General features: G+C 40.1%; 1 protein-coding gene across 2 annotated transcripts in view; it reads left to right on the forward strand.

Annotated features, from left to right (window-relative positions):
• CCDC85A (coiled-coil domain containing 85A) overlaps positions 1–22,167 on the forward strand; it is a gene marked incomplete at its 5' end in the record, with an annotated part of 203,018 nt that overhangs the window by 79,488 nt on the left and 101,363 nt on the right. The gene's annotated exons all lie outside the window — the stretch shown is intronic.

A 22,167-nucleotide genomic window follows, 5' to 3' on the forward strand; every position in this document is an offset into this window, starting at 1 on the left:
GTAAAGGGAACCAGAGGCTCAGAGAACAGGAAGACTGATGATTAGCAGAGAAATACCAATGTGAAAATCGGCATGCATCTTGAAGTCGAGAAAGATAGTATGGAACCAAAAACAAATAAAAATGAAAAAAATGGACAGGGCAACAGACAAGATAATCAGTAACACTTGCTCTTCCCAAAACGCCATTTGGCCTTCTGCTGGAGAAGAGATTTTCTGGAGCTTGGCTTTCCTAGTGATTTCAGCTTGAATCAGGCTAGGGGAAGTGGTTAAAAAAAATAAAGGTAGATTCTGACAAAAAATCACAAGAATCTTTCCTTTCATCAGTGCTTTCAAGAAGATGTTTGCCACTGCCCATAATGGGAGAAGTCATGCTTGAAATAAAACTTTACTGGAACGTGTTTATTCAAACCTGGGCTTACATGAACTTGATACATTTGTCCAATTTTTCTTGAGCTGCTCTCATGTCTTGGCTACTTACCTGCCAGCAGGAGTAGCAATGTGCCGTGGTTCTGTAGTTTAGCATAATGAGCAGGACACAGCTGTGTTAGTAATCGTGTTGCATTCATGACCTGGGTAATCTCTTCACTAGGTGCTGCTGTCAGGAAGCGTCTTTGGGGGGTTAGGTTGCCTGGAGTTAGCATAAAGTCTACTGGCTCTGGAAGTAAGTATATTTACTGTACCTGGCAGGTAATTACTGTAGTATAAGGAAAAGGTCGATCTGATGTATAAAACAGTGTCATTTTAAAAACACATTCCTAGTGATTGAATTCGTTGGCTGAATATCTTATTTAGCCTGAATAGTCTCTGTACTGTTCCAGGGCATTCAGCCTTTGATTATTAGATCTGTTTCTCATAGAGCTTTGCAAAAAAAAAAGTAACAAAAATTTTAAAATGCACCTTGGTGTTACAAAACCATCTTATACAATTTAGTTTTTTGTTTTCATCTCTTAAGAAAAAAAAAAAATCTGCTTTAGGGATGAAGCTGACACAGCCCTGAATAGTCACGAATCAGTACCCTGGGCTTGCATCTGAGATCAGTCCTGTCCTTGAGTGATCTAGAGAAATTTGCAAAGCCTCTTGGAAATGCAGTTTTCTCATCTCTTAAATGAGGATAATGAAACCTCCTCCATCAGGGAGATTGTGAAGAAACCTGCAGTAGCACTTTGAAAACCACAGGGCTGTATAAACATACGGTGCTATTCTTGGGCTAGAACTGAAACCCTGAGCCTTGCAGAGGGAGATAGGGCAGCAAGATTGGTAGTTTATAAGCTCAGGTATTCCATCCTCTTTCCTTCCTTTATGGATGTTGTGTGCACATCCTCCTGCATCCAAAGTGACTCAGGCAAAGCCCTGCTGCCATTCTGAACCTTCATATATCACTTAGCCAAATTCATATGCTAAGATTGATCACATTTAAGCCAGTCTGAAATTCTACATGCATTCATTACAGCCCAGTGGGATCACTTCGGTTGTATTCACACAGTCTGTGCCTCATTTTAGTCCCTTTTAGCCAACGTTTACTGAGTGAGCATCAAATATATATAAGGTATGGTGTATGACCTGGCCCCAGTACCCAAGGACTTCCCATCTGGTGAAATGAGGATAAGCTAGCTATAAATTTGCTGTTTGAAAAGTAGAAACAGTGCTAATGACTTGGGGCAAATTTGTGTTGTAGGTGAAATGAATTTTTGGAGCAGTCTTCGTTAACGGTGCAGTTAACCGTTAACCGAGTAGTCCCTTTGACGGTGCCCTTGACTCATGTACTGTAGCTTTCAGTTGCCCAGAGATTCAACCCAAGTCACATGCTGGCCCTTCACCCTTAACCCCTTCTTAGCATCTACTGTCCTAGCTACTCTGGCATCTACTTTCCTGGCAACTAGGAAAGAGCTAATGAAAGTAATTAACCGTACACTCACTCAGGATATACTCAATGAACATCTACCATATACTGTGTTATAGGATTTTGGAGTATTTTGAAGCTAAGAAGAGACAACTGCATGAACCCAGTTTTACTCTAATGGTGAAATTTCCATGCCAGGAATAGGATTGTAGAGGAAATTTGAGAGGGTCAGCGAAGGTATGGGCTAGTCTCCTATAGCTGTTCAATTACCCACCCCTCTTACACGTTAAACTGAACTCTTTTAGTCTTCTTTTCGTTGTTGTTTAACTTCACTGATTTGTAGCGAATTTACTGTTGTGACATATGCCTAAAGTCAGCATAACTTTAGTTTTAATATTTCTGTTTAAGATTTTTGAAAAAATCATTTTTCCACTTTTAATTTTTTGCCACTGAGGTATAATTAATATACAACATTACTTAGTTTCAGGTGTACAGCATGATGATTTAGTATTTGTATATATTGCTAAGTGATCAGCACGAGTCTAGTCTAGTGTCGCTATATGTAGTTAACAAAATTTGTTTCTTGTGATGAGAAATTTCAAGATCTACTCTCTTAGCAACTTTCAAATGTGGAACAAAGTGTTATTAACTATAGTGCCATGCTCTACATTACATCCCCGTGACTTATTTTGTAGGCAGAAGTTTGTATCTTTGGATCCCCTTTACCCATTTCACCTGCTCCCCAACTCCAGCCTCTGGCAACCACTGATCTGTTGTCTGTATCTAGGAACTTGGGGTTTGTTTGTTTTTTAATATTTCACATATAAGTTAGATCATACAGTATTTTGTCTTTCTCTGTCTTACGTCACTTAGCATAATACCCTCAAGGTCCATCCATGTTGTCACAAATGGCAAGATTTCAGTCTTTTTTACTTAAGTCTTGATTGTGGTTCGGATAACTGAAGGGTGGGTTATTCAGGACTAACTTAATATATTGGTTTTGGATTTTTCAAAGAATTTGGTATGAACAGGAGTGCATCGGATATTCTGAGGATTTATTTCAAGCCGAAAGACAGGCTTTGCTCATAAAGACTTGCTTCACTTTTTTCTGTAACTAATTGCTAGAAATGCCTCTCTCAGTCCAATACAAAATTGGCTTTCACCCTGATTTCCTTAGTTTCTAAGGGTTTTTCTGCGTGCAAAGCCCAGGATTGGGCAATTAGGTGCTGTTGGATAAACTGGTGTAACTCAAATACCCCCAGGTAATCAAGGGTTGTCTTCACCTCCCTAGGAGATGCTCATCCCCAATAGTGGCCATCAATAAACAATCCACACATTGTTAAGGGTTCATTAAATTCTCTGTGGTATCTGGTACCCAGTGGCAGAGAGACGTGTGAGATTTGCGAGAGACTGCAGCAGATTCAGACCTTGTGTTCAAAGTAGGATTAAGGCAGGGCATTGCCGTCTCTTGCTTCTTAGTATTCTGCTTTCCAGTAGAGTCATCACAGGCAAGATCCATGGCACAGAGAATGTCCATATGATGCCAGCACAACTGCTTACAAATAGAAAATTGAAGGACTCGGCCACATGTCTCTAAATGGGGCGTTTGGTTTGCCCACTTCTCCCCTGACTAGATCATTCCATTACTTTGGCAAAGTATAACTAGAGCTTCAATTATAATGCTTGGAAAATAAGAGATGCCTCAGAGAACATTTTTTTTTCAAGACCACTTGAAGCATTGATTAACAAAGAGACCAGCAGAGACCAAATGAATACTTAGTTCAGAATAGCCCTAGAGATACTGCAAGCAGCACAAAGCAAGTGAAAGTACTTAATTAGAGTGTGTAAAACTTGACCTTTGCTGGGCACTATGACATGTTGTAGAAATGCAGCATAATCCAGAGGCACAGAGTTTCCATAGAGAGCCCAGCAGCCTTGGGATTGCTTCGTCCTGGCTCATGAGGGGAGTTGATGACCCAGGGCTCTTTGTCTTCACTGCCTTGCACACTCAGAGAGCTTCTAGATAGTGTTAGTCTCTGTAAGTTTTAGTAAGAAATTCTTCTTTCATGCTTGAATGAATGTTTGGAGACGAGCAGAATAATTTACTCTTGGGGTTTTGTTTCCTTTGGGAGAATACTCTATGTAATTGAATCAGGACACAACCTTGAAACTGAGAGTTCCCGATCCCTTCTCCCTCTACGCCTGCCTTCTCAGGTGAGTAGAGTGATGGTCCAAGGTAGTTCCTGTCTCCGTGGAGCCCTGGCTGGGAAAATCCCAAGCGCGTTCCGAAGTTTGCACTCGAGCTGTATATTGGGTGGTCCCACGGATGAGCACCCTGGATGTGAAGGTGTGTGAGTGTGTGTTCTTGCGAGTGTGAGAGAGAGAGTTTATGTCTGTGTGTATGGGATAGAATGTGTGTTGGCGAGAGATGAGTAGGACGGTGTAGACACCTTAGCAGCCTTCTTCCTGCCGTGGAGAGCATGGCTCTTGGGAAATGTGAACTGGTTCATTCTCCTTTCACAGTGGGGCACACAGGATGATTTGTGAGGGACGCCTCTTCAGCCCCTTTTTCCTGATTTCTTTTCATCTCCCCCAGTTTACAAACGAAACACTGGACTGCCCTGAGTTTCAGTGCTTTAGCCTCTTCCCTTTTGCATTTCCCCTCATTCCGTAGATGATTCCATCCCGTCTCGTGTCACTCATGCAGTCTTTAGATCATTTCTACGCTTTCAACTTTCAAATTTTATCTACAGCTTGAACCTCTCTTCCGGAATTCCAGGTTCCTGTATCTAACTGACTATTTGATATTTCTTCTTGAATATACAGTAGGTTTTCAAACTTGTCCAGAACCAAAGTTCTGATATCCTCATCTCCCCAGAACCCGCCCCTTGGGCTGCCTGACCCGTCTGCATAGAAAGCGACACTATTTTTTCTGTTTCTCACCCCAGGAACCCACGAGTCACCTTTGACTTTCACATCCTATCTTCCTCTGAAATTTCATATCCAAACTACCAGCAAATCTTATCAGCTCTGTTTTCAAAACATACCCAGAATCCATCCACTTTCCCTGCCTACCCTAACAGCGCCCTGGTCTGAGCCACCATGATTTCTCTCCTGGAGTATTGCAGTAGCTTCCTAACTGGTCTCCCTGCATGTACCCTTGCTCCCCACTGTCTATTCTTCACACAGAAGCCAGAGTGAGCCTGCCATTATATCACTCTTCTGTTTGCAACCCTCCTAATTGCTTCCCTTCTTACAGTCTGAAAGCAGTCCTTAAAGAACTAAAAAGGCAGCCCCTCTGTGATCTGGCCGGGCTTTTGCTCTGATCTCACCTCCCAACCCACTTCACCTCACTTACTTCCCTCCAGGCCATCCTTGCATTCTTGCTCTTCAGTCACACCCAGTATGCTTTTGCCTCAGGACCTTTGCATGTACTATTTATTCCCTCTGCCTTTTACCTTTAGGTGTTTTGCATGATTTAGGCCCTTGTTTACATCTCTGGTAAAATGTCACCTCTTCAAAGAGGCCTTCCTGGACTTGCCTATGACACAGTGGCTTCCTCATCCTGGTGTTGTTTCTGTCCCTTACCTTCCTTTATTTTTCTCCATCGTGCATACCACTATGTGAGCTTAATCGATCAGAATGCCAGTTGGGGCAGTGGCAGTGGGGGGGCATTGCTTATGAGTGCTGCTGGCACTCCCAGGTCTTACTCAAGGAGTAGGAAGAGGGAAAGGGAGAAAAGAAGAGGTATTGGAAGGAAAGGACAAGCTCTAGAAAGAAAAGCTGGCCTTGTGATGCCACTTTGCCAGCAGTGTCAAAGTTGCCCATACTTGAATCAACTTCCTAGAGTAGTCCCTTCTGTGAGAACAGTTCTACTAACACAGCTGCCAAAGAAGATTAACCATAATGTATATGAAATGAATTGAAGAAAGTCTTGAAATTTATAATTTAGGGTTCATGACTTAACATTTTCACTGAGGGTCTTCCTGGGCTCAGCAGCTTCCTGAATCCTGAATCCTGTTGTCGTTCACGTTTCTCTGTCCCTTTGCCTTACTGTGGTTGCTGTTGTCACCACTTATAGCCCCGACCCTTAGTTACATCCTCTTCTTTAAGGAAGACTGTTAGCAAGTTGTCCAAATGAGGATGTTTAAGATACATTAGCAGTTAGTTAAGTCTTCTCTACTGTTATATGAAAAATAGGATAAAGACCATTTACATTAAATGGGGTGGAGTATGGTTTGCTTTAAATAAATAAAGAGTGAGTATCTGAGAACAAAATCTTTGAAGATTTTTCTGTTTGTGACTCTCCGTGTGCTTGCACACATGAAGACAGCCTTAGCTCTTTTTAAAAATATACAACGTAGAGATAGCGTAATGTGTAATTATGGACAATGAAGTATGTTCATGGGCTTGGTTGGTGGTATTTCCAACTGCGAAGGAGAAGCTGTTCTAAAATGGAACAGTTTTCACCGACCCTAAATATAGAATGAACTCCTCCTCTACCACCCCCCAGACCCATTTTCCTGCCAGTTCGCACCATCCGCAGCCAAGGCTACAGAATAGGATTCAAGCAGCCAGCTCCCTGGGCAGATCTCTTTAACAACCACAACTACTATTTCTGCTCTTTTTTTTTTTTTTAAACAAAAAATGCAGATCTTTGCAAAGATGGATTAAACCTCTTAGGAAGGATAGTGTTTCAAATGCTTATGGTCTTTTTACATATGGTGCACACCTAAATAATTTGAACGATATTTTGATCCACGTGATTTTTGATTCTTCCTCGAAAAGGTAATTGGTGTATTCATCCCAGTGCACAGACCCTCACCATCACTCTGACTGGGACCAGAGGGGACAGATGTGAGACGTCAGTATGGCTCGGGTGTGCTGGCACCCAGAGAGAGCCTGGGGGCCTTTGGGGTAGGTTTACTGAGCGCTCACAGATCTCATGGAACATAAAAATGGCTGTGTCTTACACGGCTAACCTCACAAGACGATCAAGTTAGACCCATATTTCACTGGAAACACTAGGGAGTGGGATTCAGTGTAATTAAGGACTATTTTGAACTCCCCCCCCCACCGAATTACACTTACAATAAACTTAATTAGCCCAAAATCGAACTATCAGGATTTAGAAATATCTGGACTTTCTCCTCGAACATACTTCAGAGAAACAGGCTAAATGGTAGTGGTATTAGAGCCAGTGCCGTTTGGTGTGAAGTTTGGTAGCCTCAGAAGTCTTACGTCAATGATTTTTCCTAAAAATAAATTTCAAGGATAAATCTCATAGACTTTAAACGCTGACTGTTCTGTATGATGGGTAAACGGTGCCCTTGAAGCTTTATATACAAATTAAAGGAAATGTTAGATCCAATTATGCTTTTCATACAAGTCGGGTTCATGTATTCATTATTTTTTGGAAGATTTACATGAGCTCTTCAGGTTAACATTAAGTCAAATTTCGAAGTTTGGGGGGTTTTCACATATATATCAGGAATGACATTCAGTTGTCCTATGGAATGTTGAAAGCAAGGATCTACCATGCTGAGGCAGATCCAGGTTTTATGGGACCTGAAACACACAATTTTGGAGGACCCCTTAAAGGAAGAACAACAGATTGCGTACAAATGAACTATTTAGAATGAGAAAAGAAATCACAACAAATTACAAATTAAAAAAAAAAGACAGGGCTTCCCTGGTGGCACAGTGGTTGAGAGTCCGCCTGCCGATGCAGGGGACACGGGTTCGTGCCCCGGTCCAGGAAGATCCCACATGCCGCGGAGCGGCTGGGCCCATGAGCCATGGCCGCTGAGCCTGCACGTCCAGAGCCTGTGCTCCACAACGGGAGAGGCCACAACAGTGAGAGGCCCGCGTACCGCAAAAAAAAAAAAAAAAAAAAAAAAAGACAAATACCACCATTATCATATAATATCCAGAAAAATTATGTAATATTTTAATTGCCTATGGTCTGATTTTTGAAAAACATTTTTGGCTGCATGGTCTTTGATCATTTCATACAATAATGATTTTTGTAATATTTTCTACGGAGAGCTTAGATAATTGTCTTCCCTTTATCAGGGTTGATTGGACTTTGCTTTTTATTGTTAGTTTAGAAAAATTGTAGATTTTATTAGCAATGTCATATATCTTCTAGCACAGCTGTCAAATTTGGGAAACTCAGGTTTCTTTCACAGAAGATCTCTTTCTCTAAGATTCGGAAGACTTTTCCGTAGACTGATTTCTGGCTCTGAACACTTATTTTAAGCTTTGTTTTCTCCTTCCACACCCCGTTTCTTTTTGGTGCTGGGCAACGTAGGCCACATTTACTTTGCAATCCCTGGCGCTGCACCTTTGGGTCATGACACAGTGGGAACTGGGACCGTGTATGGCAGGAGCGTACCTGGAAGCCATTTTTCCACCAGGACCCCTAGTAATAACTTACCTCACACGGAAGCACATGAATGGATCCTCCTAAATCCCAGCTAAATGTACTCCCAACTCAGTTTCTGCTTATCTGGATCCCAACATGCCCATAGATGTTACCACACCACCTGTCAGGGTGTTTGTGTTTGACAGGGTGTGTGAAGGAGGAAAAATTGGAGTAGAAGGAAGCAATCTCAGTGGTAGTGGTAACAGATTGCGCTTTTGCAGAACTGACAAAAACCTAAGTCTGTTATGAACACATTGCTAGGGCTCCTCCCAAGTCCTTGGAAGAGGCCTATGTGAGTGAGAGCCCTAAAGCTTAAGCTTCCTTATCGTCACAGTCAATTTGCCTTTGCTAATATGTATTGATGATTCATCAGATCCATCACCGAGAGTGCTCCCCAGAGGAAGAGGATGGCACGTTGCCTCACCAGCAACACCAACCCCCAGGGTCACATTCAGTCCTCATAATTTAAGCGTGTGATTGAAAATCTCCTAGTATTTAATTGATGCTGTCTTACTCCTCCCATTAGCACCACCCCACTAAAAAAGTACCAAGAAAGAAAGCCTTTTTTTTAAGTGAGGCGATATATATATATATATATATATATATATATTTTTTTTTTTTTAAGTGAGGATAAGATGGAGTTAACACCCATCATTCCCTTGGGTTATCTCAGATGATCCATTACCAGAAACAGCACTATAGATTTTTCCTTCCATATTAGCTTTGCTGGTGATTTTTATTTTATTCTCAACATGGGGTATGCATATCTGTCAGTTGGACTGCTGTTAGGAGTCTCGTCTGCTAAATGATTTCTCACAGTAATGGCATTGTCAGGCTAAGTGAGTGTCAGATTCATTTTGTGCAGAAATAGTCTGTCAAGTATACCCCACCTGTTTTCATTCCACTGCAGGAATTAAGATCTTGGTGGGTGAATGTATACATGTGTTTGTGTCCGTTGGGACTGGCTAATCGGCCCCTTTCCATTGCATGAATTAGTGGTAGAATACAGAAAGGTTTGATTTCTTAGTGATTGGAAATTGACAAAATTTCAAGAATTGTGGAGGAATTAGCACTGTTTTTATAAGTAGTATTCATGTAACGTCATAATTTGATAGCAAAGAACAATACCTTAAAAATAGTTTATTCTCGGGCTTCCCTGGTGGCGCAGTGGTTGAGAGTCCCCTTGCCGATGCAGGGGACACAGGTTCGTGCCCTGGTCCGGGAGGATCCCACATGCCGCGGAGCGGCTGGGCCCATGAGCTATGGCCGCTGAGCCTGCGCATCCGGAGCCTGTGGTCCGCAACGGGAGAGGCCACAACAGTGAGAGGCCCGCGTACCGCAAAAAAAAAAAAAAAAAAGTTTATTCTCCTATTAATTCACTAGGTATCTTTGAAGGCTGATTTTTAAGAGTCCTGGGTAATTGAGTAGAATGTTAACTGCCACTCAGATTTCCAAAGAAAATGTGATCATAAAATACCAGAGAGCAAGAAAAGCTTTGAATGCAATAGTATCCTACCATTTCCATTTAAACACCTGGGATGAAAAGTAACCTATACTTTGTAGATATCTGCAATATTATGTCAATTACTGTGTACCCATGAGCATAGTTGATTTTCCACTTAAATCAAGAACTGTTAAACCGAGAGGACTTATTTTTGTATTTTTACAAGTTCAAATTAATTTTAACAACTTCCCGTTTTAATTTTTTTTTGCTATTTTAATGTGCATTGCGTATTGTAACGGCTCCGAGAGATTGGCTTTGCGTTGTGTTTAGATGGAGGTTGAGGGATTTAGAAGCATTCAGAAATCAACACTGACGATAAAGGTGATTAATTGAGGAACTCAAGGCAGGCAGGGCCCATATGATGCTTCCCAGACAGTCTAAGTATTCCACCGGGGGAAACTACTGATTTATTACTGGTTCAAGTCGGCTTTGATGTGATGGAGTGCTTGTTCTGTTTTACGTATTCTAATTGATAATTGCTGTATTATTTCTTTGAATCCTCACAACTCTTTGAATTAGGATTTATTATCTCCATTTTCCAGATGAGGAAATAGGCTTAAGGAGTTGCAGTAATTCACTCAAAATCCCACAGCTATTAAGTGGCAGGGCTGGAATTGAATCCAGGTCTCTCTGGCTCCAATGTGTAATCCATTACTAGTACACTACATCACCTCTTCTGTAGGATTTACTAAACTGGAGTTGTGAGGCTAGAATCAGGTTTGGGTCAGATGTGGGTCACTTTTGAGGAGCTGTACATTTTGATCAGGAACTGGTCTTCAGTAAAGATAAGAATAATTTGAGTAGTGAATGACTGTTGGACAGAGCACAGTGGGAGAATCGGTAGATTCTGTGTGTGCTAAGGCAAGCACAGGATTGGACCAGACAGCGAAGCTGTAGTGGAGAGGAGCAGACAGGTATCACTGGCTAGGCTGGCTAGACTCAGACAACAAGAAGGCAAGAGTGCTAACTAGAAGTGGGAGGCATTGTATTTGAACCAGAGCTTCTTTCTGCCCTACTTTATACAGCCTGTTTGCTTTGGGTCCACAGACCCTACACAGCTGGTGTCAGAGGTATGCAGGTGAGGTTCAGGGCAGAGATGCTGGGGGTTGCCTTATAAAGAGAAAAGCAAGTGATAGTACGTCCTTCAGTTTTTTTCTCCTGGAAGAAAATTCTCTTGGTCCATCATTCTGTCCCAACATTTGGACCAGTTAGGGGGTCTCTGTTGCTGAACAGCTCTGTGTCTGATGGGAGGTGAGGCACAGAGACAAGGGCAGGCATTTCCTCTATCTGGGAGGGTGAGAAGGCTCAGATCAGGAAGCTTCAGATACAGCATAAAGACAGTGTGCTCAGGGGCATAAATATATCAGACCTGGGCTATTTCTATCAGTGGCAGGCCATCCCTGGCCAGGTCCCTGCTGTCTTTGACAAATGATGGCACTGATGACATGGAGGAAAAGGTGCAAGTTAATGCACCATTTAGATTTGTGAACTTCCTTCAGGTCTTCTTCCAGTTTCTGCCTGAACCTGGTTGGAAGCTAAGAGGAGTGGGTGCGGTGGGGTTTCATTTCTAAATATGTTAGCCAGGCTGTGTGTGTGTGAGGCTAATAAGACAGTCCTGGGCTTTGGACACAATTTAATATGACAAGTTGACCACTTGCTTTCTTCTCTTCTCACCTTCTCCACCCAAACTACTACCAGACACTAGTAAAGTTATTAAATGATATGAATCCCCAAGGCTAAGGAATATTTTCTCCCATTCTGAGGGTTATCTTTTCATCCTGTTTATGGCTTCCTTGGCTGTGCAAAAGCTAAAGAAAATGGGATGGGGGCATCAGTGGATAGTAGACATTAATAAAGCTTAGCAAGATCAGAGGCAGAAAGAGGAGTGGTCACCAACTTAGCAAAACTGAGGAAGCTACCACCTCCCATCTTACAAAGGGGTAGACTGACCAGAAGCAAGTAGATTCATCTTATAGAACCTAAGGGTCTTAGAAGTAGTAGAAACTACAGATGGTTGCAGAGTGATAGGTCTGAAAACTGCCAAAGTACTGTTGTTTAGAAGGTTCATAAGGTTGAACTAAAAGGACCAATGCAAAAAAAAAAAGTGCACGGCATTAATATGTGTCCTGGTAGCTGTTAGAAAAATCCAGTTGATATGAAAAATTTGAACAAAATGACTGTTAAATTTATCCTGATTGACATAGATAGAATATTAAAATGTACAACTAAAGAATATGTATTCTTTATTATATTCCTCATATATAGTGTTATATACAAATGAACGTGGAACATTTACCAAAATGAGAACAGATTTCTTATTACATTGAAGCCATTGAAATCCACAGGCCCAAAATGCCTGTCAGAACAAGACAACAGGCCCAAAGTGGAGTCACTTATGCTACTCCCCATGTTACCAAACTGAGAGTTGACTTAATTACACTTTTGGCCTTTCCCAGAACTGGAATTTTGGACCAATCAGTCAGGAGCTGCCTGATCAGCCCTACTGAGGTAGTCTGCCTGGCAGACCCTTGTCATCCCCTAAAGGAAAATGACCTTGCCACAGCCAGTCCCCTTTCTGCTAGTATAAGTTCCTTGTCCCACTCCCTTCTGCCTATAAAAACCTTACATTTGGTACAGCTCCTCAGAGCTCCTTTTTATCTGCTAGATGGGATGCTGCCTAATTCACGAATCATTGAATAAGGCCAAGAATATCTTTAAAATTTACTCATTTGAATTTTGTTATTTAATAGTATATTCTCCAATAGCAGTAGAATTATGCTAAAAATTCAAAGAAATTTATAACTAGAAAACACCCAAATAATTTTGACATTAGACAGTAATGTTTCAGCTTTTGGAATAAGATCACCAAATGCAATGTCCTCCAGCCAAAGTAAACCAGGAATATACTTGTAGTCAAATAAGTCGAATTTATTACCCACTGTGGCGAGAGAGAATGTACCTCCCGGGGAACCATAGGATATCTCAGTTAGACGGTATTAAAAAAGATTTATGGCAGAATTTAGGGTTGTATTCCATGGTTTTATGGGACGTTTAAGGAAGTATGTGCTTGCTCTGGATCCAGACGCTGTCAGAAAATGGAGCTAATTCTATTATTGGATATCTTAATAAATCTTACCTAAGAGGCAAGACTAGACTGAGACTAAACCTATAATTAGTAAAGAAGCAACAATTTCATCTTTGCCAGGACAGGGGACTCTTTGGTACTTGGCGGCTTGGACAATATTCATGTCCTGTCTCTTTCCAGACTTGATTACAGAGTAGGATGTTTTGATCTACCATGGGCACTGGGTGTTCTTGTCCACTATTAATGTTCCGAGGAATTGTTTATGTTTATCAGGAGAACAGTAAGGCCTGTATGTGAGGACTAAGCCAGCTTGTAGCAACACCAGTCTAGCTGATAGGACTTGACAAGCACCCAGATGTTAGGAGCTGCGTCTTTCTTTCTTGGGGAATTGAAATAAAGCTGTACTTCAGTTTGGGGAAAGTGATATATTTACTATTACTGAGCTTTCCAATCCATGATCAAAGGTGTATCAGTCGAATTATTTAGCTTTCCTTAATTTTTCTCAGTGTTTGTTTTCTCTTTGTGTTTTTCCATAGAGAAGTTTTGTTCATATTTTGTTAGATGTCCTCCTAGATATTTGATTTTGTTTGATTCTATTGTAAATGGTTTCATTTAAAATTTTTATTAAATTTTTATTGACATGTTTGTTGTTATATGTAGAAATAAAATTGAATTTTAAAAGCAGGAAGAGGCTCATAAGGAAGAGGTAGGTTTGGGATCCTTGGCCCCGTTCTACATAACATGGTCATGTGATACTCTTCTCACCAGCCTCCCATCTCTCTTTCATAGAACTGAGGTTCTTCTTTTGAGAGGTTAACTGGGAAGCTCTGTACTCAGGGGTATCATGTATACAGCAGAGGGCAAAGATAAATCACAGGGTTGAAAACAAGGAGATTCAGTACATCTATGCAGTAGGTACTCCTGAGGCAGGAGAGCAGAAAACTGGTGTCTTGAGAAACAGAATGACTCCTGGATGGAAAGATTTCCAGATCCTTACATTTGAGAGTCTCTCTACAAAGAAGAAGAAAAGTCTTCTCTCTGATTCCTCTTCAGTGAAGCCTCTAGGCAACATGCCCAGCCCATATATTCCAAGCTTCTACTTGTAAATATGAATATGCAAGCAAAGATCACAAGCATTAGAGGCAACGTGGAAGAAGCACTGATATGAACCAATTGAAAGAAAAAAAAAGTATAGAAACAAGAAAATATCAAAATAACTGTATCTAATATTCTTAAAGAGATTTGGGATGGTACTTTATTTATGAATTAAGAACAGTATACTATGATAAAGGAACAATTAAGGAATACACAGAGGTTTTGTAAATAAAAACTTACTTAGCCAAAATAAATTCAAAGGACAATTTGGAAAATAACTCCCCTAGAAAGTAAATAAAAAGCAAACGTGGCAAAAAGGAGTTGAGAGGTAAGAAAAGTAGATCAATTTATGAGGTTCACATCCAGTATGAGTTCTAGGGAGATCACCAAAAAAGGATAGGAAGCAATAAAAAAAAAAAACCCTAAAAATAAATAAAATGAAAGACATGTGTTTTTGGACAAATCAAAATTCAGAAAGACATGTATTTCTGAAAGGTACATTGAATGCTTTAGTACATGGGGTAAAACCTAGACCAAAGAAAACCACTGTAGGATTCTACCACGAGAAACAGGGAAGAATTGGAGTCAGACTTTACAATAACAACGCTAGCTGGGTTCTAGACAACAAAGGAACAATGCCTTTGAAATTGAGGGGGAGTTACCTTCAACTTAATATTTCATACTCAAATGATCAAACATCTGTGAAGTAAAATAATGATATTTTCAGGGATAAAAGTGTTTTTAAAATGTACCTTCCATCTAATCTTTCTTGGAAAGTTACTGAAAGATGTACTCCAACAAAATGAATAAATAAACCAAGAAAGAGGAGGACATGCGTTCCAGAAAAAAGACAGTGCAACACAAAAGAAAGGAGAAGTGAAGTCCCAGGAGGACAGCTGTGTACAGCAGAGCTGGGTGTGAGAAGTAGGATGACTGGGAGGTAACTGCAAGAGAGGACGCCAGAGAAAAAAAGAGTTGATAGGATATCTGATGTTTGTTCATTGTGGGGAAAAAATCTTTTGTCAGGCATATGACAGAATATCTGATGGCAAGTATTAAAGATGAATGAATTAAAAACTGTGCAAATGAGAAAACTCCATTTTTTTTTTATCTCTAAGGCCATTTTGTCTCTAAGGAAAACACAAAATTGGTTAAAGTAAACAAGATCATAGTAGACAATACTAAAAGGTTTAATTTAACTCTTTACTTAGACTTATCAACCAACTTAGTTAAGTCTAAAATAGCTGTCCTGTACCTCTGTAAATTACCCCCAACCCTTGTAGATAACTTGGGAAGGATGTGCTGTTTTCTTTCTCGTTGTCCCCCTCTCTCCTAGTTATGATTATTTGGTGTATTGTTTGATATATCTCATGTTTGTGTTATACTGTTTTGCTAAACTTGTGTACTAGGCAGAGTTTTAGGGAAAAACAGAACCAAAGAGCTGTCCCCTCCCCCCACACACACAGAAAGAGAGAAATAGATATAAATATGTCCCCCCACACACAGACATATATAAATATATAAATATGCCCCCCCCCACACACACACAGAAAGAGAAAATAGAGATTCATTTTAAGGGACAGTCAGGGAGGGGTGGCATGTCTGAAGTTTGTAGGGCTGGCCAGCAGGCCAGAAATTTAGTTAAAGGTTGATGTTGCTATTTTGAGTCCAAAATCTGTAGGGCAGGCCAGCAGAGTTTCTATGTTGTAGTCTTGAGGCAGACTTGCTTTTTTTTTAGGGAAACCACACTCTTTGTTCTTAGGGCCTTCGACTGATTGGATCCACATTATGGAGGATAATCTGGTCTCCTGATTGTAAATATTAATCACATTCACAAATACCTTCATAGAAACATCTAGACTAGTGTTTGACCGAACAGCTGGGTGCCAGAGCCTAGCCAAGTTGACATATGAAGTTAACCATCAAAATCTGTTCAGCATAACCTGTATCTCAGTCTGTTTGGGCTACCATAACAAAATGCCGTAGGCTGAGTGGCTTAAACACCTGGAATCTATTTCTCCCATTTGTGGAGACTGGAATCCCTGATCAGGGTATCAGCAGGGTCTGGTGTCTGGTGAGGGCTCTCTCCCTGGATGGCAGACAGTGCCTTCAGTGACTATCTGATTCTTTCACAGTGGCTCAGCAGCTTAAACAAGGAACCTGGATCCTGGTGCCAAGTTGGCAGTTCTTTGATTAACTTTCCCCTGTCTTTCCCAAAGGGGAATTTCTACTTGTGCCTTTGATGTCTGCATTCTATAATAATTAGGAAGTAGGAAAACAGGTAAAATTTAAATATCTTGTATGGCCCCTCATGTTCAGGGCATGATGCCCCCGTTTAAAGCAGATGGTTGGTTGTTTTTCTCCTGAAAACTCTGGGAACAGAAAACCCAAAATGTCCCTCATTTTCTTCCTTGTTAAGAGGTTCTTTCTTACGTCCATCTAGAATCTTTCCTGCTTTCAATTAAGCCCGTTTCCTTCCTGATTCTGCGTTAACACAGAATCATAGCACCATCGACTTTTAGAGCTGAGAAGAATTCTTTAGAGATTATGTAACCAATCTCTCCATTTGACACTGGAGACATGGAAGCATAAGAAAATTCACCTGACTTTAAAGTCATAGGGCAGTACTCAAAGTTTGATTTGCTCCGTAATGATTGCTTCCTATATTACATTTTAGCATTCTCTGGAAGAAATCCCTGACAGAATTCATATCTTCAGTGGTTCTCTCATTTATTCTCTCAGATAAAAATTTTTAGCCCTTTCTATGTACAAGACACTCTGCTCAGCATAGGGAATGCAAACATGAGTAAGATAAGGCTCTAGACTGTGGGCTCAGAGTCTCCTAAGGCAGCGGTTCCCAACCTTTTTGGCACCAGAAAGGTTTCGTGGAAGACAGTTTTTCCAAGGATTGGGTGGGGCCGGGGGAGGGATGGTTTCGGGATGATTCAAGCGCATTACATTTATTGTGCACTTTATTATTATTACATTGTAATATATAATGAAATAATTATACAACTCACCATAATGCAGAATCGGTGGGAGACCTGAGCTTGTTTTCCTGCAACCAGATGGGGGTGATGGGAGACAGTGACCCCCGAAGTGTGTTGCTTATGTCCAGTCTACTCCATGAGATGCAGCTTAATTGTCGGTTGCCACTCACGGATAGGGTTTTGGTATGAGTCTGCAAGCAATTGATTTATTATGGTCTCTGTGCAGTCAAACCTCTCTGCTAATGATAATCAGTATTTGCAGCCGCTCCCCAGCGCTAGCATCACCGCCTCAGCTGCACCTCAGACCATCAGGCATTAGATTCTCATAAGGAGAGCACAGCTAGATCCCTGGCATGCGCAGTTCACAGTAGGGCTCACGCTCCTATGAGCATCTAATGCCGCCGCTGATCTGACAGGAGGCGGAGCTCAGGCGGTAATGCGAGTGATGGGGGGCGGCTATAAATACAGAAGAAGCTTCACTCACTCACCCACTCCTCACCTCCTGCTGTGCGACCCAGTTCTTAACAGGCCACAGACCGGTACCAGTCCGTGGCCTGGGGGTTGGGGACCCCTGTCCTAAGGAGCTGCCGTTTAGTGTTTTCTTCTTAGGAAACACCATAATGTAGTGAGAGCGGCACTTACCTCTGCTGGGTTTCTAAGAGGGGGTGACTCTTGCTCTGAATTTAGGAAGGATGAGTAGGAGTATCTCTGACAAAGATATTAGGAAAGGACATACCTGACAGAGTAACGTGCAAGGAGAGTAACTCAGGAGAGGTCACGGGTTCCAACAGCTTGGCCTGGCTGGGGTTAGGGAAGTGTGTGAAGGCATGGGAGGTGCAGCTGGGGAAGTAGGCAGGACCCATATCTTCAAGGACTTTGGATGCTGAAGGAAGCCCCAGGACACTTTGGAAGGATCATAGATGGGGAATAATATGTAATCATATTTGCTTTTTGGAAGGATCAAGGTGACAGTAGCATGGAGACTCTAGGTCTCTAGGAGAGCAGCAGCTCAGGGGTGGGCGTGATTTGGGGAAAGCAACAGTCCAGGAAGGTTAGTAAGGACTCTGGAGCTGCACGGTTGGATCAACTGAGGATATAGGAGGAGAAAGTGAGGTGGGGGTAGATGATTACAATTTCAGTCTTGAACTTGCTGAGTGTGGGGAACTTAAACACCTGAGTGAGATGTCCAGTGGGCAGCTGTTTTTTTTGTTTTGTTTTTGTCAGGAGCTCAGGACATCAGTCCTGGCTAGGGGAATGGGCAGGCAATGGTCAGTGTAGATGTGTCATTAGAACCTGTGTGTCTGTAGTGCCTTTCCCCCATGCCAGAGTTTCTAGATTCTCTGTAATGGCTTGAGTATTTACTCTCTTCTCTTTCCCCTTTTTGGGAAGAAAATCAAGAAAATGATTTCCTCATAAACTCTTTTTTTGAGTCTGAGCAGGACTGGGTTCATGAATGAAATGGTCTCATTTTTCTCCAGTCACAGCCTTCAATCATGTTATGTTGAATGGCTCTTTGCTGTCTTTTAATGGTAATATGAGGTTTCTGGTCACTTCTAGGTACATAAGGCAGTCTAGTGCAGTCTGGTCCAACTGAATAATTAGGCTTACCTTTTCCTCCTGTCCTTCTAAGCAGTGCCCAGCATTCAGTCGGAGGGGCTTGGCATGGGAGGGGCAGTGTCTACTTTTTTATTCTCACCTCTTCCAGGCTCCTTTTTCCTCTAGTGTATGTGTTAGGACAAGCAGGAGGCTTAGGGGAAAAGGGGCGAGATCATTTTTGTCTTAACTGATACAACTGCTGACATCACTGATGAGGGTCAATGCCCTTGGGGGTAAAATTTTAAATAGAGCAAAATGCATGTATCTTGAGTGTACAGGTTAATGAATTTTGACAGATGTTGTGTCCATGTAACCAATACTTCATGAAGATGTAGGACATTTCCATCATCCCAGAAAGTAACCTTGTATCCCTTTACAGTCAACCCCTAAACCACTTCGGCAACTACTGTTCTTATTTACATCACCATAGATTAGTTTTGCCTTTTCTTAGCTTCAAATAAATAGAATCATATGGTATTACTTCTTGTGTCTGGATTCTTTCACGGAACATAGTGTTTTTGAGATTAAGCCATGTTACGTGTATCACAAGTTAATCTTCTAAAATGTGTGTTCGGTTGTATGAATATGGCACAATTTGTTTATACATGATGGTGTTGGTGGGCATTTGGGTTGCTTCTAGTTTGGGAATATTTTATTTATTTATTTTTTTAATTAATTTAGGTATTTATTTTTGGCTGCATTGGGTCTTTGTTGCTGCGTGCAGGCTTTCTCTAGTTGTGGTGAGTAGGGGCTACTCTTCGTTGTGGTGCACGGGCTTCTCATTACAGTGACTTCTCTTGTTCTGGAGCACGGGCTCTAGGCGTGAAGGCTTCGGTAGCTGTGGCACAAGGGCTCAGTAGTTGTGGCTCACGAGCTCTAGAGCACAGGCTCAGTAGTTGTGGCACACGGGTTTAGTTGGTCCGCGGTATGTGGGATCTTCCTGGACCAGGGCTTGAACCCCTGTCCCCTGCATTGGCAGGCGGGTTCTTAACCACTGCCCCACCAGGGAAGTCCCAGGATTATTTTAAATAAAGCTATATATGAGTGTGTGTTGTGTGTGTATAGATATATTTTCATTTGTTCTGGGTAATACCTAGGAGTAGAATTACAGGTCATAGGATAGGTGTATGTTGAATTTTTTTTTTTTAAATAAATACTGCCAGATAATATCTGAAAGTGGTTGTATGATTTTACACTCACATCATCAAGTGTATGAGAGTTCCAGTTGCTCCACATACTCAAACAGTATTTTCAGGCTTTTTAATTTCAGCCATTCTGGTGAGTATATAATGGTACCTTGTGGTTTTCATTTGTGTTCTAATGAATAATGATGGTGAGCACTTTCTGTTGTGTGTGTTGGCTATTTGTATTTCTTTTTAATGAAGTGTGTGTTCATATATTTTGGGTTTTTTAAGTTGGATTGTTCATCTTTTTATTGAGTTGTTGGAGTTCTTTATATATTTTGCAATCAAGTCGTTTGTCAGATATACATATTTGATACATATATAGTGGATAGCTGTTTTTCAATCTTTCGCTTGTCATTTTCTAGATGAACAGAGTTCTTAACTTTGAAGTTCAGTGTACCAATTAAAATTTGGGGTTTGTACTTGCTGTATCCTTTTGAAGAAAACTTTGCCTACTCCAGTATTGTAAATGTTGACCTCTATGTTATCTTCCTTTTAACTAGAACTTTTATCATTTTAGGTTTTACCTTTTTAGATCTAATATCCATTTAAAGTCATAATTTTTTTTTTTTCTTTTTTGGTCATGTAAGGAATTTAAGATCCTTCCTACCCCATATAAATATCCTGGTTCCAGCACAATTTGTTGAAAAGAGTATTCTTTCTTCATTGAACACCTTACACTGGCACCTTTGTTAAAGATCTGTTGACCATATATGTGTAGATGTTTTTGTGGATCTATTCTGTTATATTTGTCTATTCTTATATTAATACAACACTGTCTTGATAACTGTAGCTTTCGAAAGTCCTGGAAGCAGATAGCCTAAGTCCTTGTTGTTAAGATTATTTCCATCATTTGAGATCAAATATATATCAGAACAACTTTTTAGTTTCTACAAAAGAAAATGCCAGATGGGATTTCGATTTGGGTTGTGTTGAATCTATATATCTTAATAATACGGAGTCTTTCAATTTATCCCCCATTTATTTAGGCTTCTTCCATTTCTCTTAGCAGTTTTTTTCCTTTTTTTTTGTAATTTTCAGAATAGCGGCCTTGCATATCTTTTTAAAAATGTATTCCTAAAGGTTTTATTTTTTATTGAATTGTTAAAGGTATTAAAATATTTTCCATTTTTTCTGCTTGTATGTAGAAATACAGTTGATATTTGTATATTAACCTTGTATCCTGTGACAGTATTAGGTTCTCTTTTTTATAGTAGTATTTAGTAAAATATTTAAGATTTTCTGTATGAAGAAAGAATCATGTTGTCTACAAATGAAGACATTTTTATCTCACTTTCCAATCTATATTATTTATTTTTATTGCCTTAATATCCATGCTAGGAACTCAAATAATATGTTGAATAGAAGTGATGAGAGACTCCTTTTTGATCTTAGAGGGAAAGCCTTTGATGTTTCACAATGTTAACTGTCAGGTTTTGGGGGTTTTTTTTGGTTTTTTAAAAATGTGATTGAGTTTTTCTTCTATGTGCACCATTCTGAGTTAATTTTTATGAAGTGTGTAAGGTCTAGACTCACTTTCCTTTTTTGTATTTGCATGTCCAGTTGTTCCCACACCTCTGTCACTTTTTTGTAGATGTCTTTATAATGATGTGCCCTTCTATTCCAGTTTCCTGAGTTTTCATCAAATATGGGTGTTTTGTCAAATAAGTTTTGTGTGTCTCTTGTTACGATATGGTTTTTCTTTATTTTGTTAGAGTGAATTACATTGATTTTTTGACTGTTAAACCAAATTGGTGTTTGGAACAAACCATACTTGGTCATGAAATTTTTTTTTTTTTTTTTGTATTTTGCTGTTTTTAGATTTTTTAAGATTATTTTTTCAGTCTATCTTTATGAAGAATTTTGATATGTAATTAAAAATCATTTTTTGGTATCAGAGTTATGCTAGTTTTTATTGAATAAATATTGGTAATTTGCATTTTTCATGGAATGTGTCTATTTCATCTAAGTTTTTAAAGTTTCTGTTATGTGGCTGCTGTATGTGTAGGATCTATAGCGATATAACATCTTTCCTTTATGATATTTGCAATTTATATTTTTCTTTTTTTTAAATCAGCATTGTTAGGGGTTTATCAATTGTACTAATCTTTTAACTGAGTTACCTTTAGCTTTGTTAATTTTTTACTAGTGTTTGTGTTGTCTACTTCTTAGTTTTTATCTTTATCATTTCCTTCTAATTATTTTGGACCTAATATTTTTTTCACTTTCCCTAGCTCCTTAAAAAAGAAACTTAGATAATTGGTCTTAAGGCTTTTTATCTTTTCTAAGTGTTTAAAACTCTGCATTTTCCTCTAAGCACTGCTTTATCTGCATCCCATACATTCTGATATATTGTGTTTTTGTTGCTCATCAATTTCAAATTCCCTGGTGATTTTTTTTTTTTTTAGATAAAAAAGTTATTTACAAGTGTTTAACTTTTAAATAC

Source organism: Grampus griseus (genome assembly GCF_964374135.1).
Source record: "Grampus griseus genome assembly, chromosome: 15".
Classification (NCBI taxonomy): Eukaryota; Metazoa; Chordata; class Mammalia; order Artiodactyla; family Delphinidae; genus Grampus; species Grampus griseus.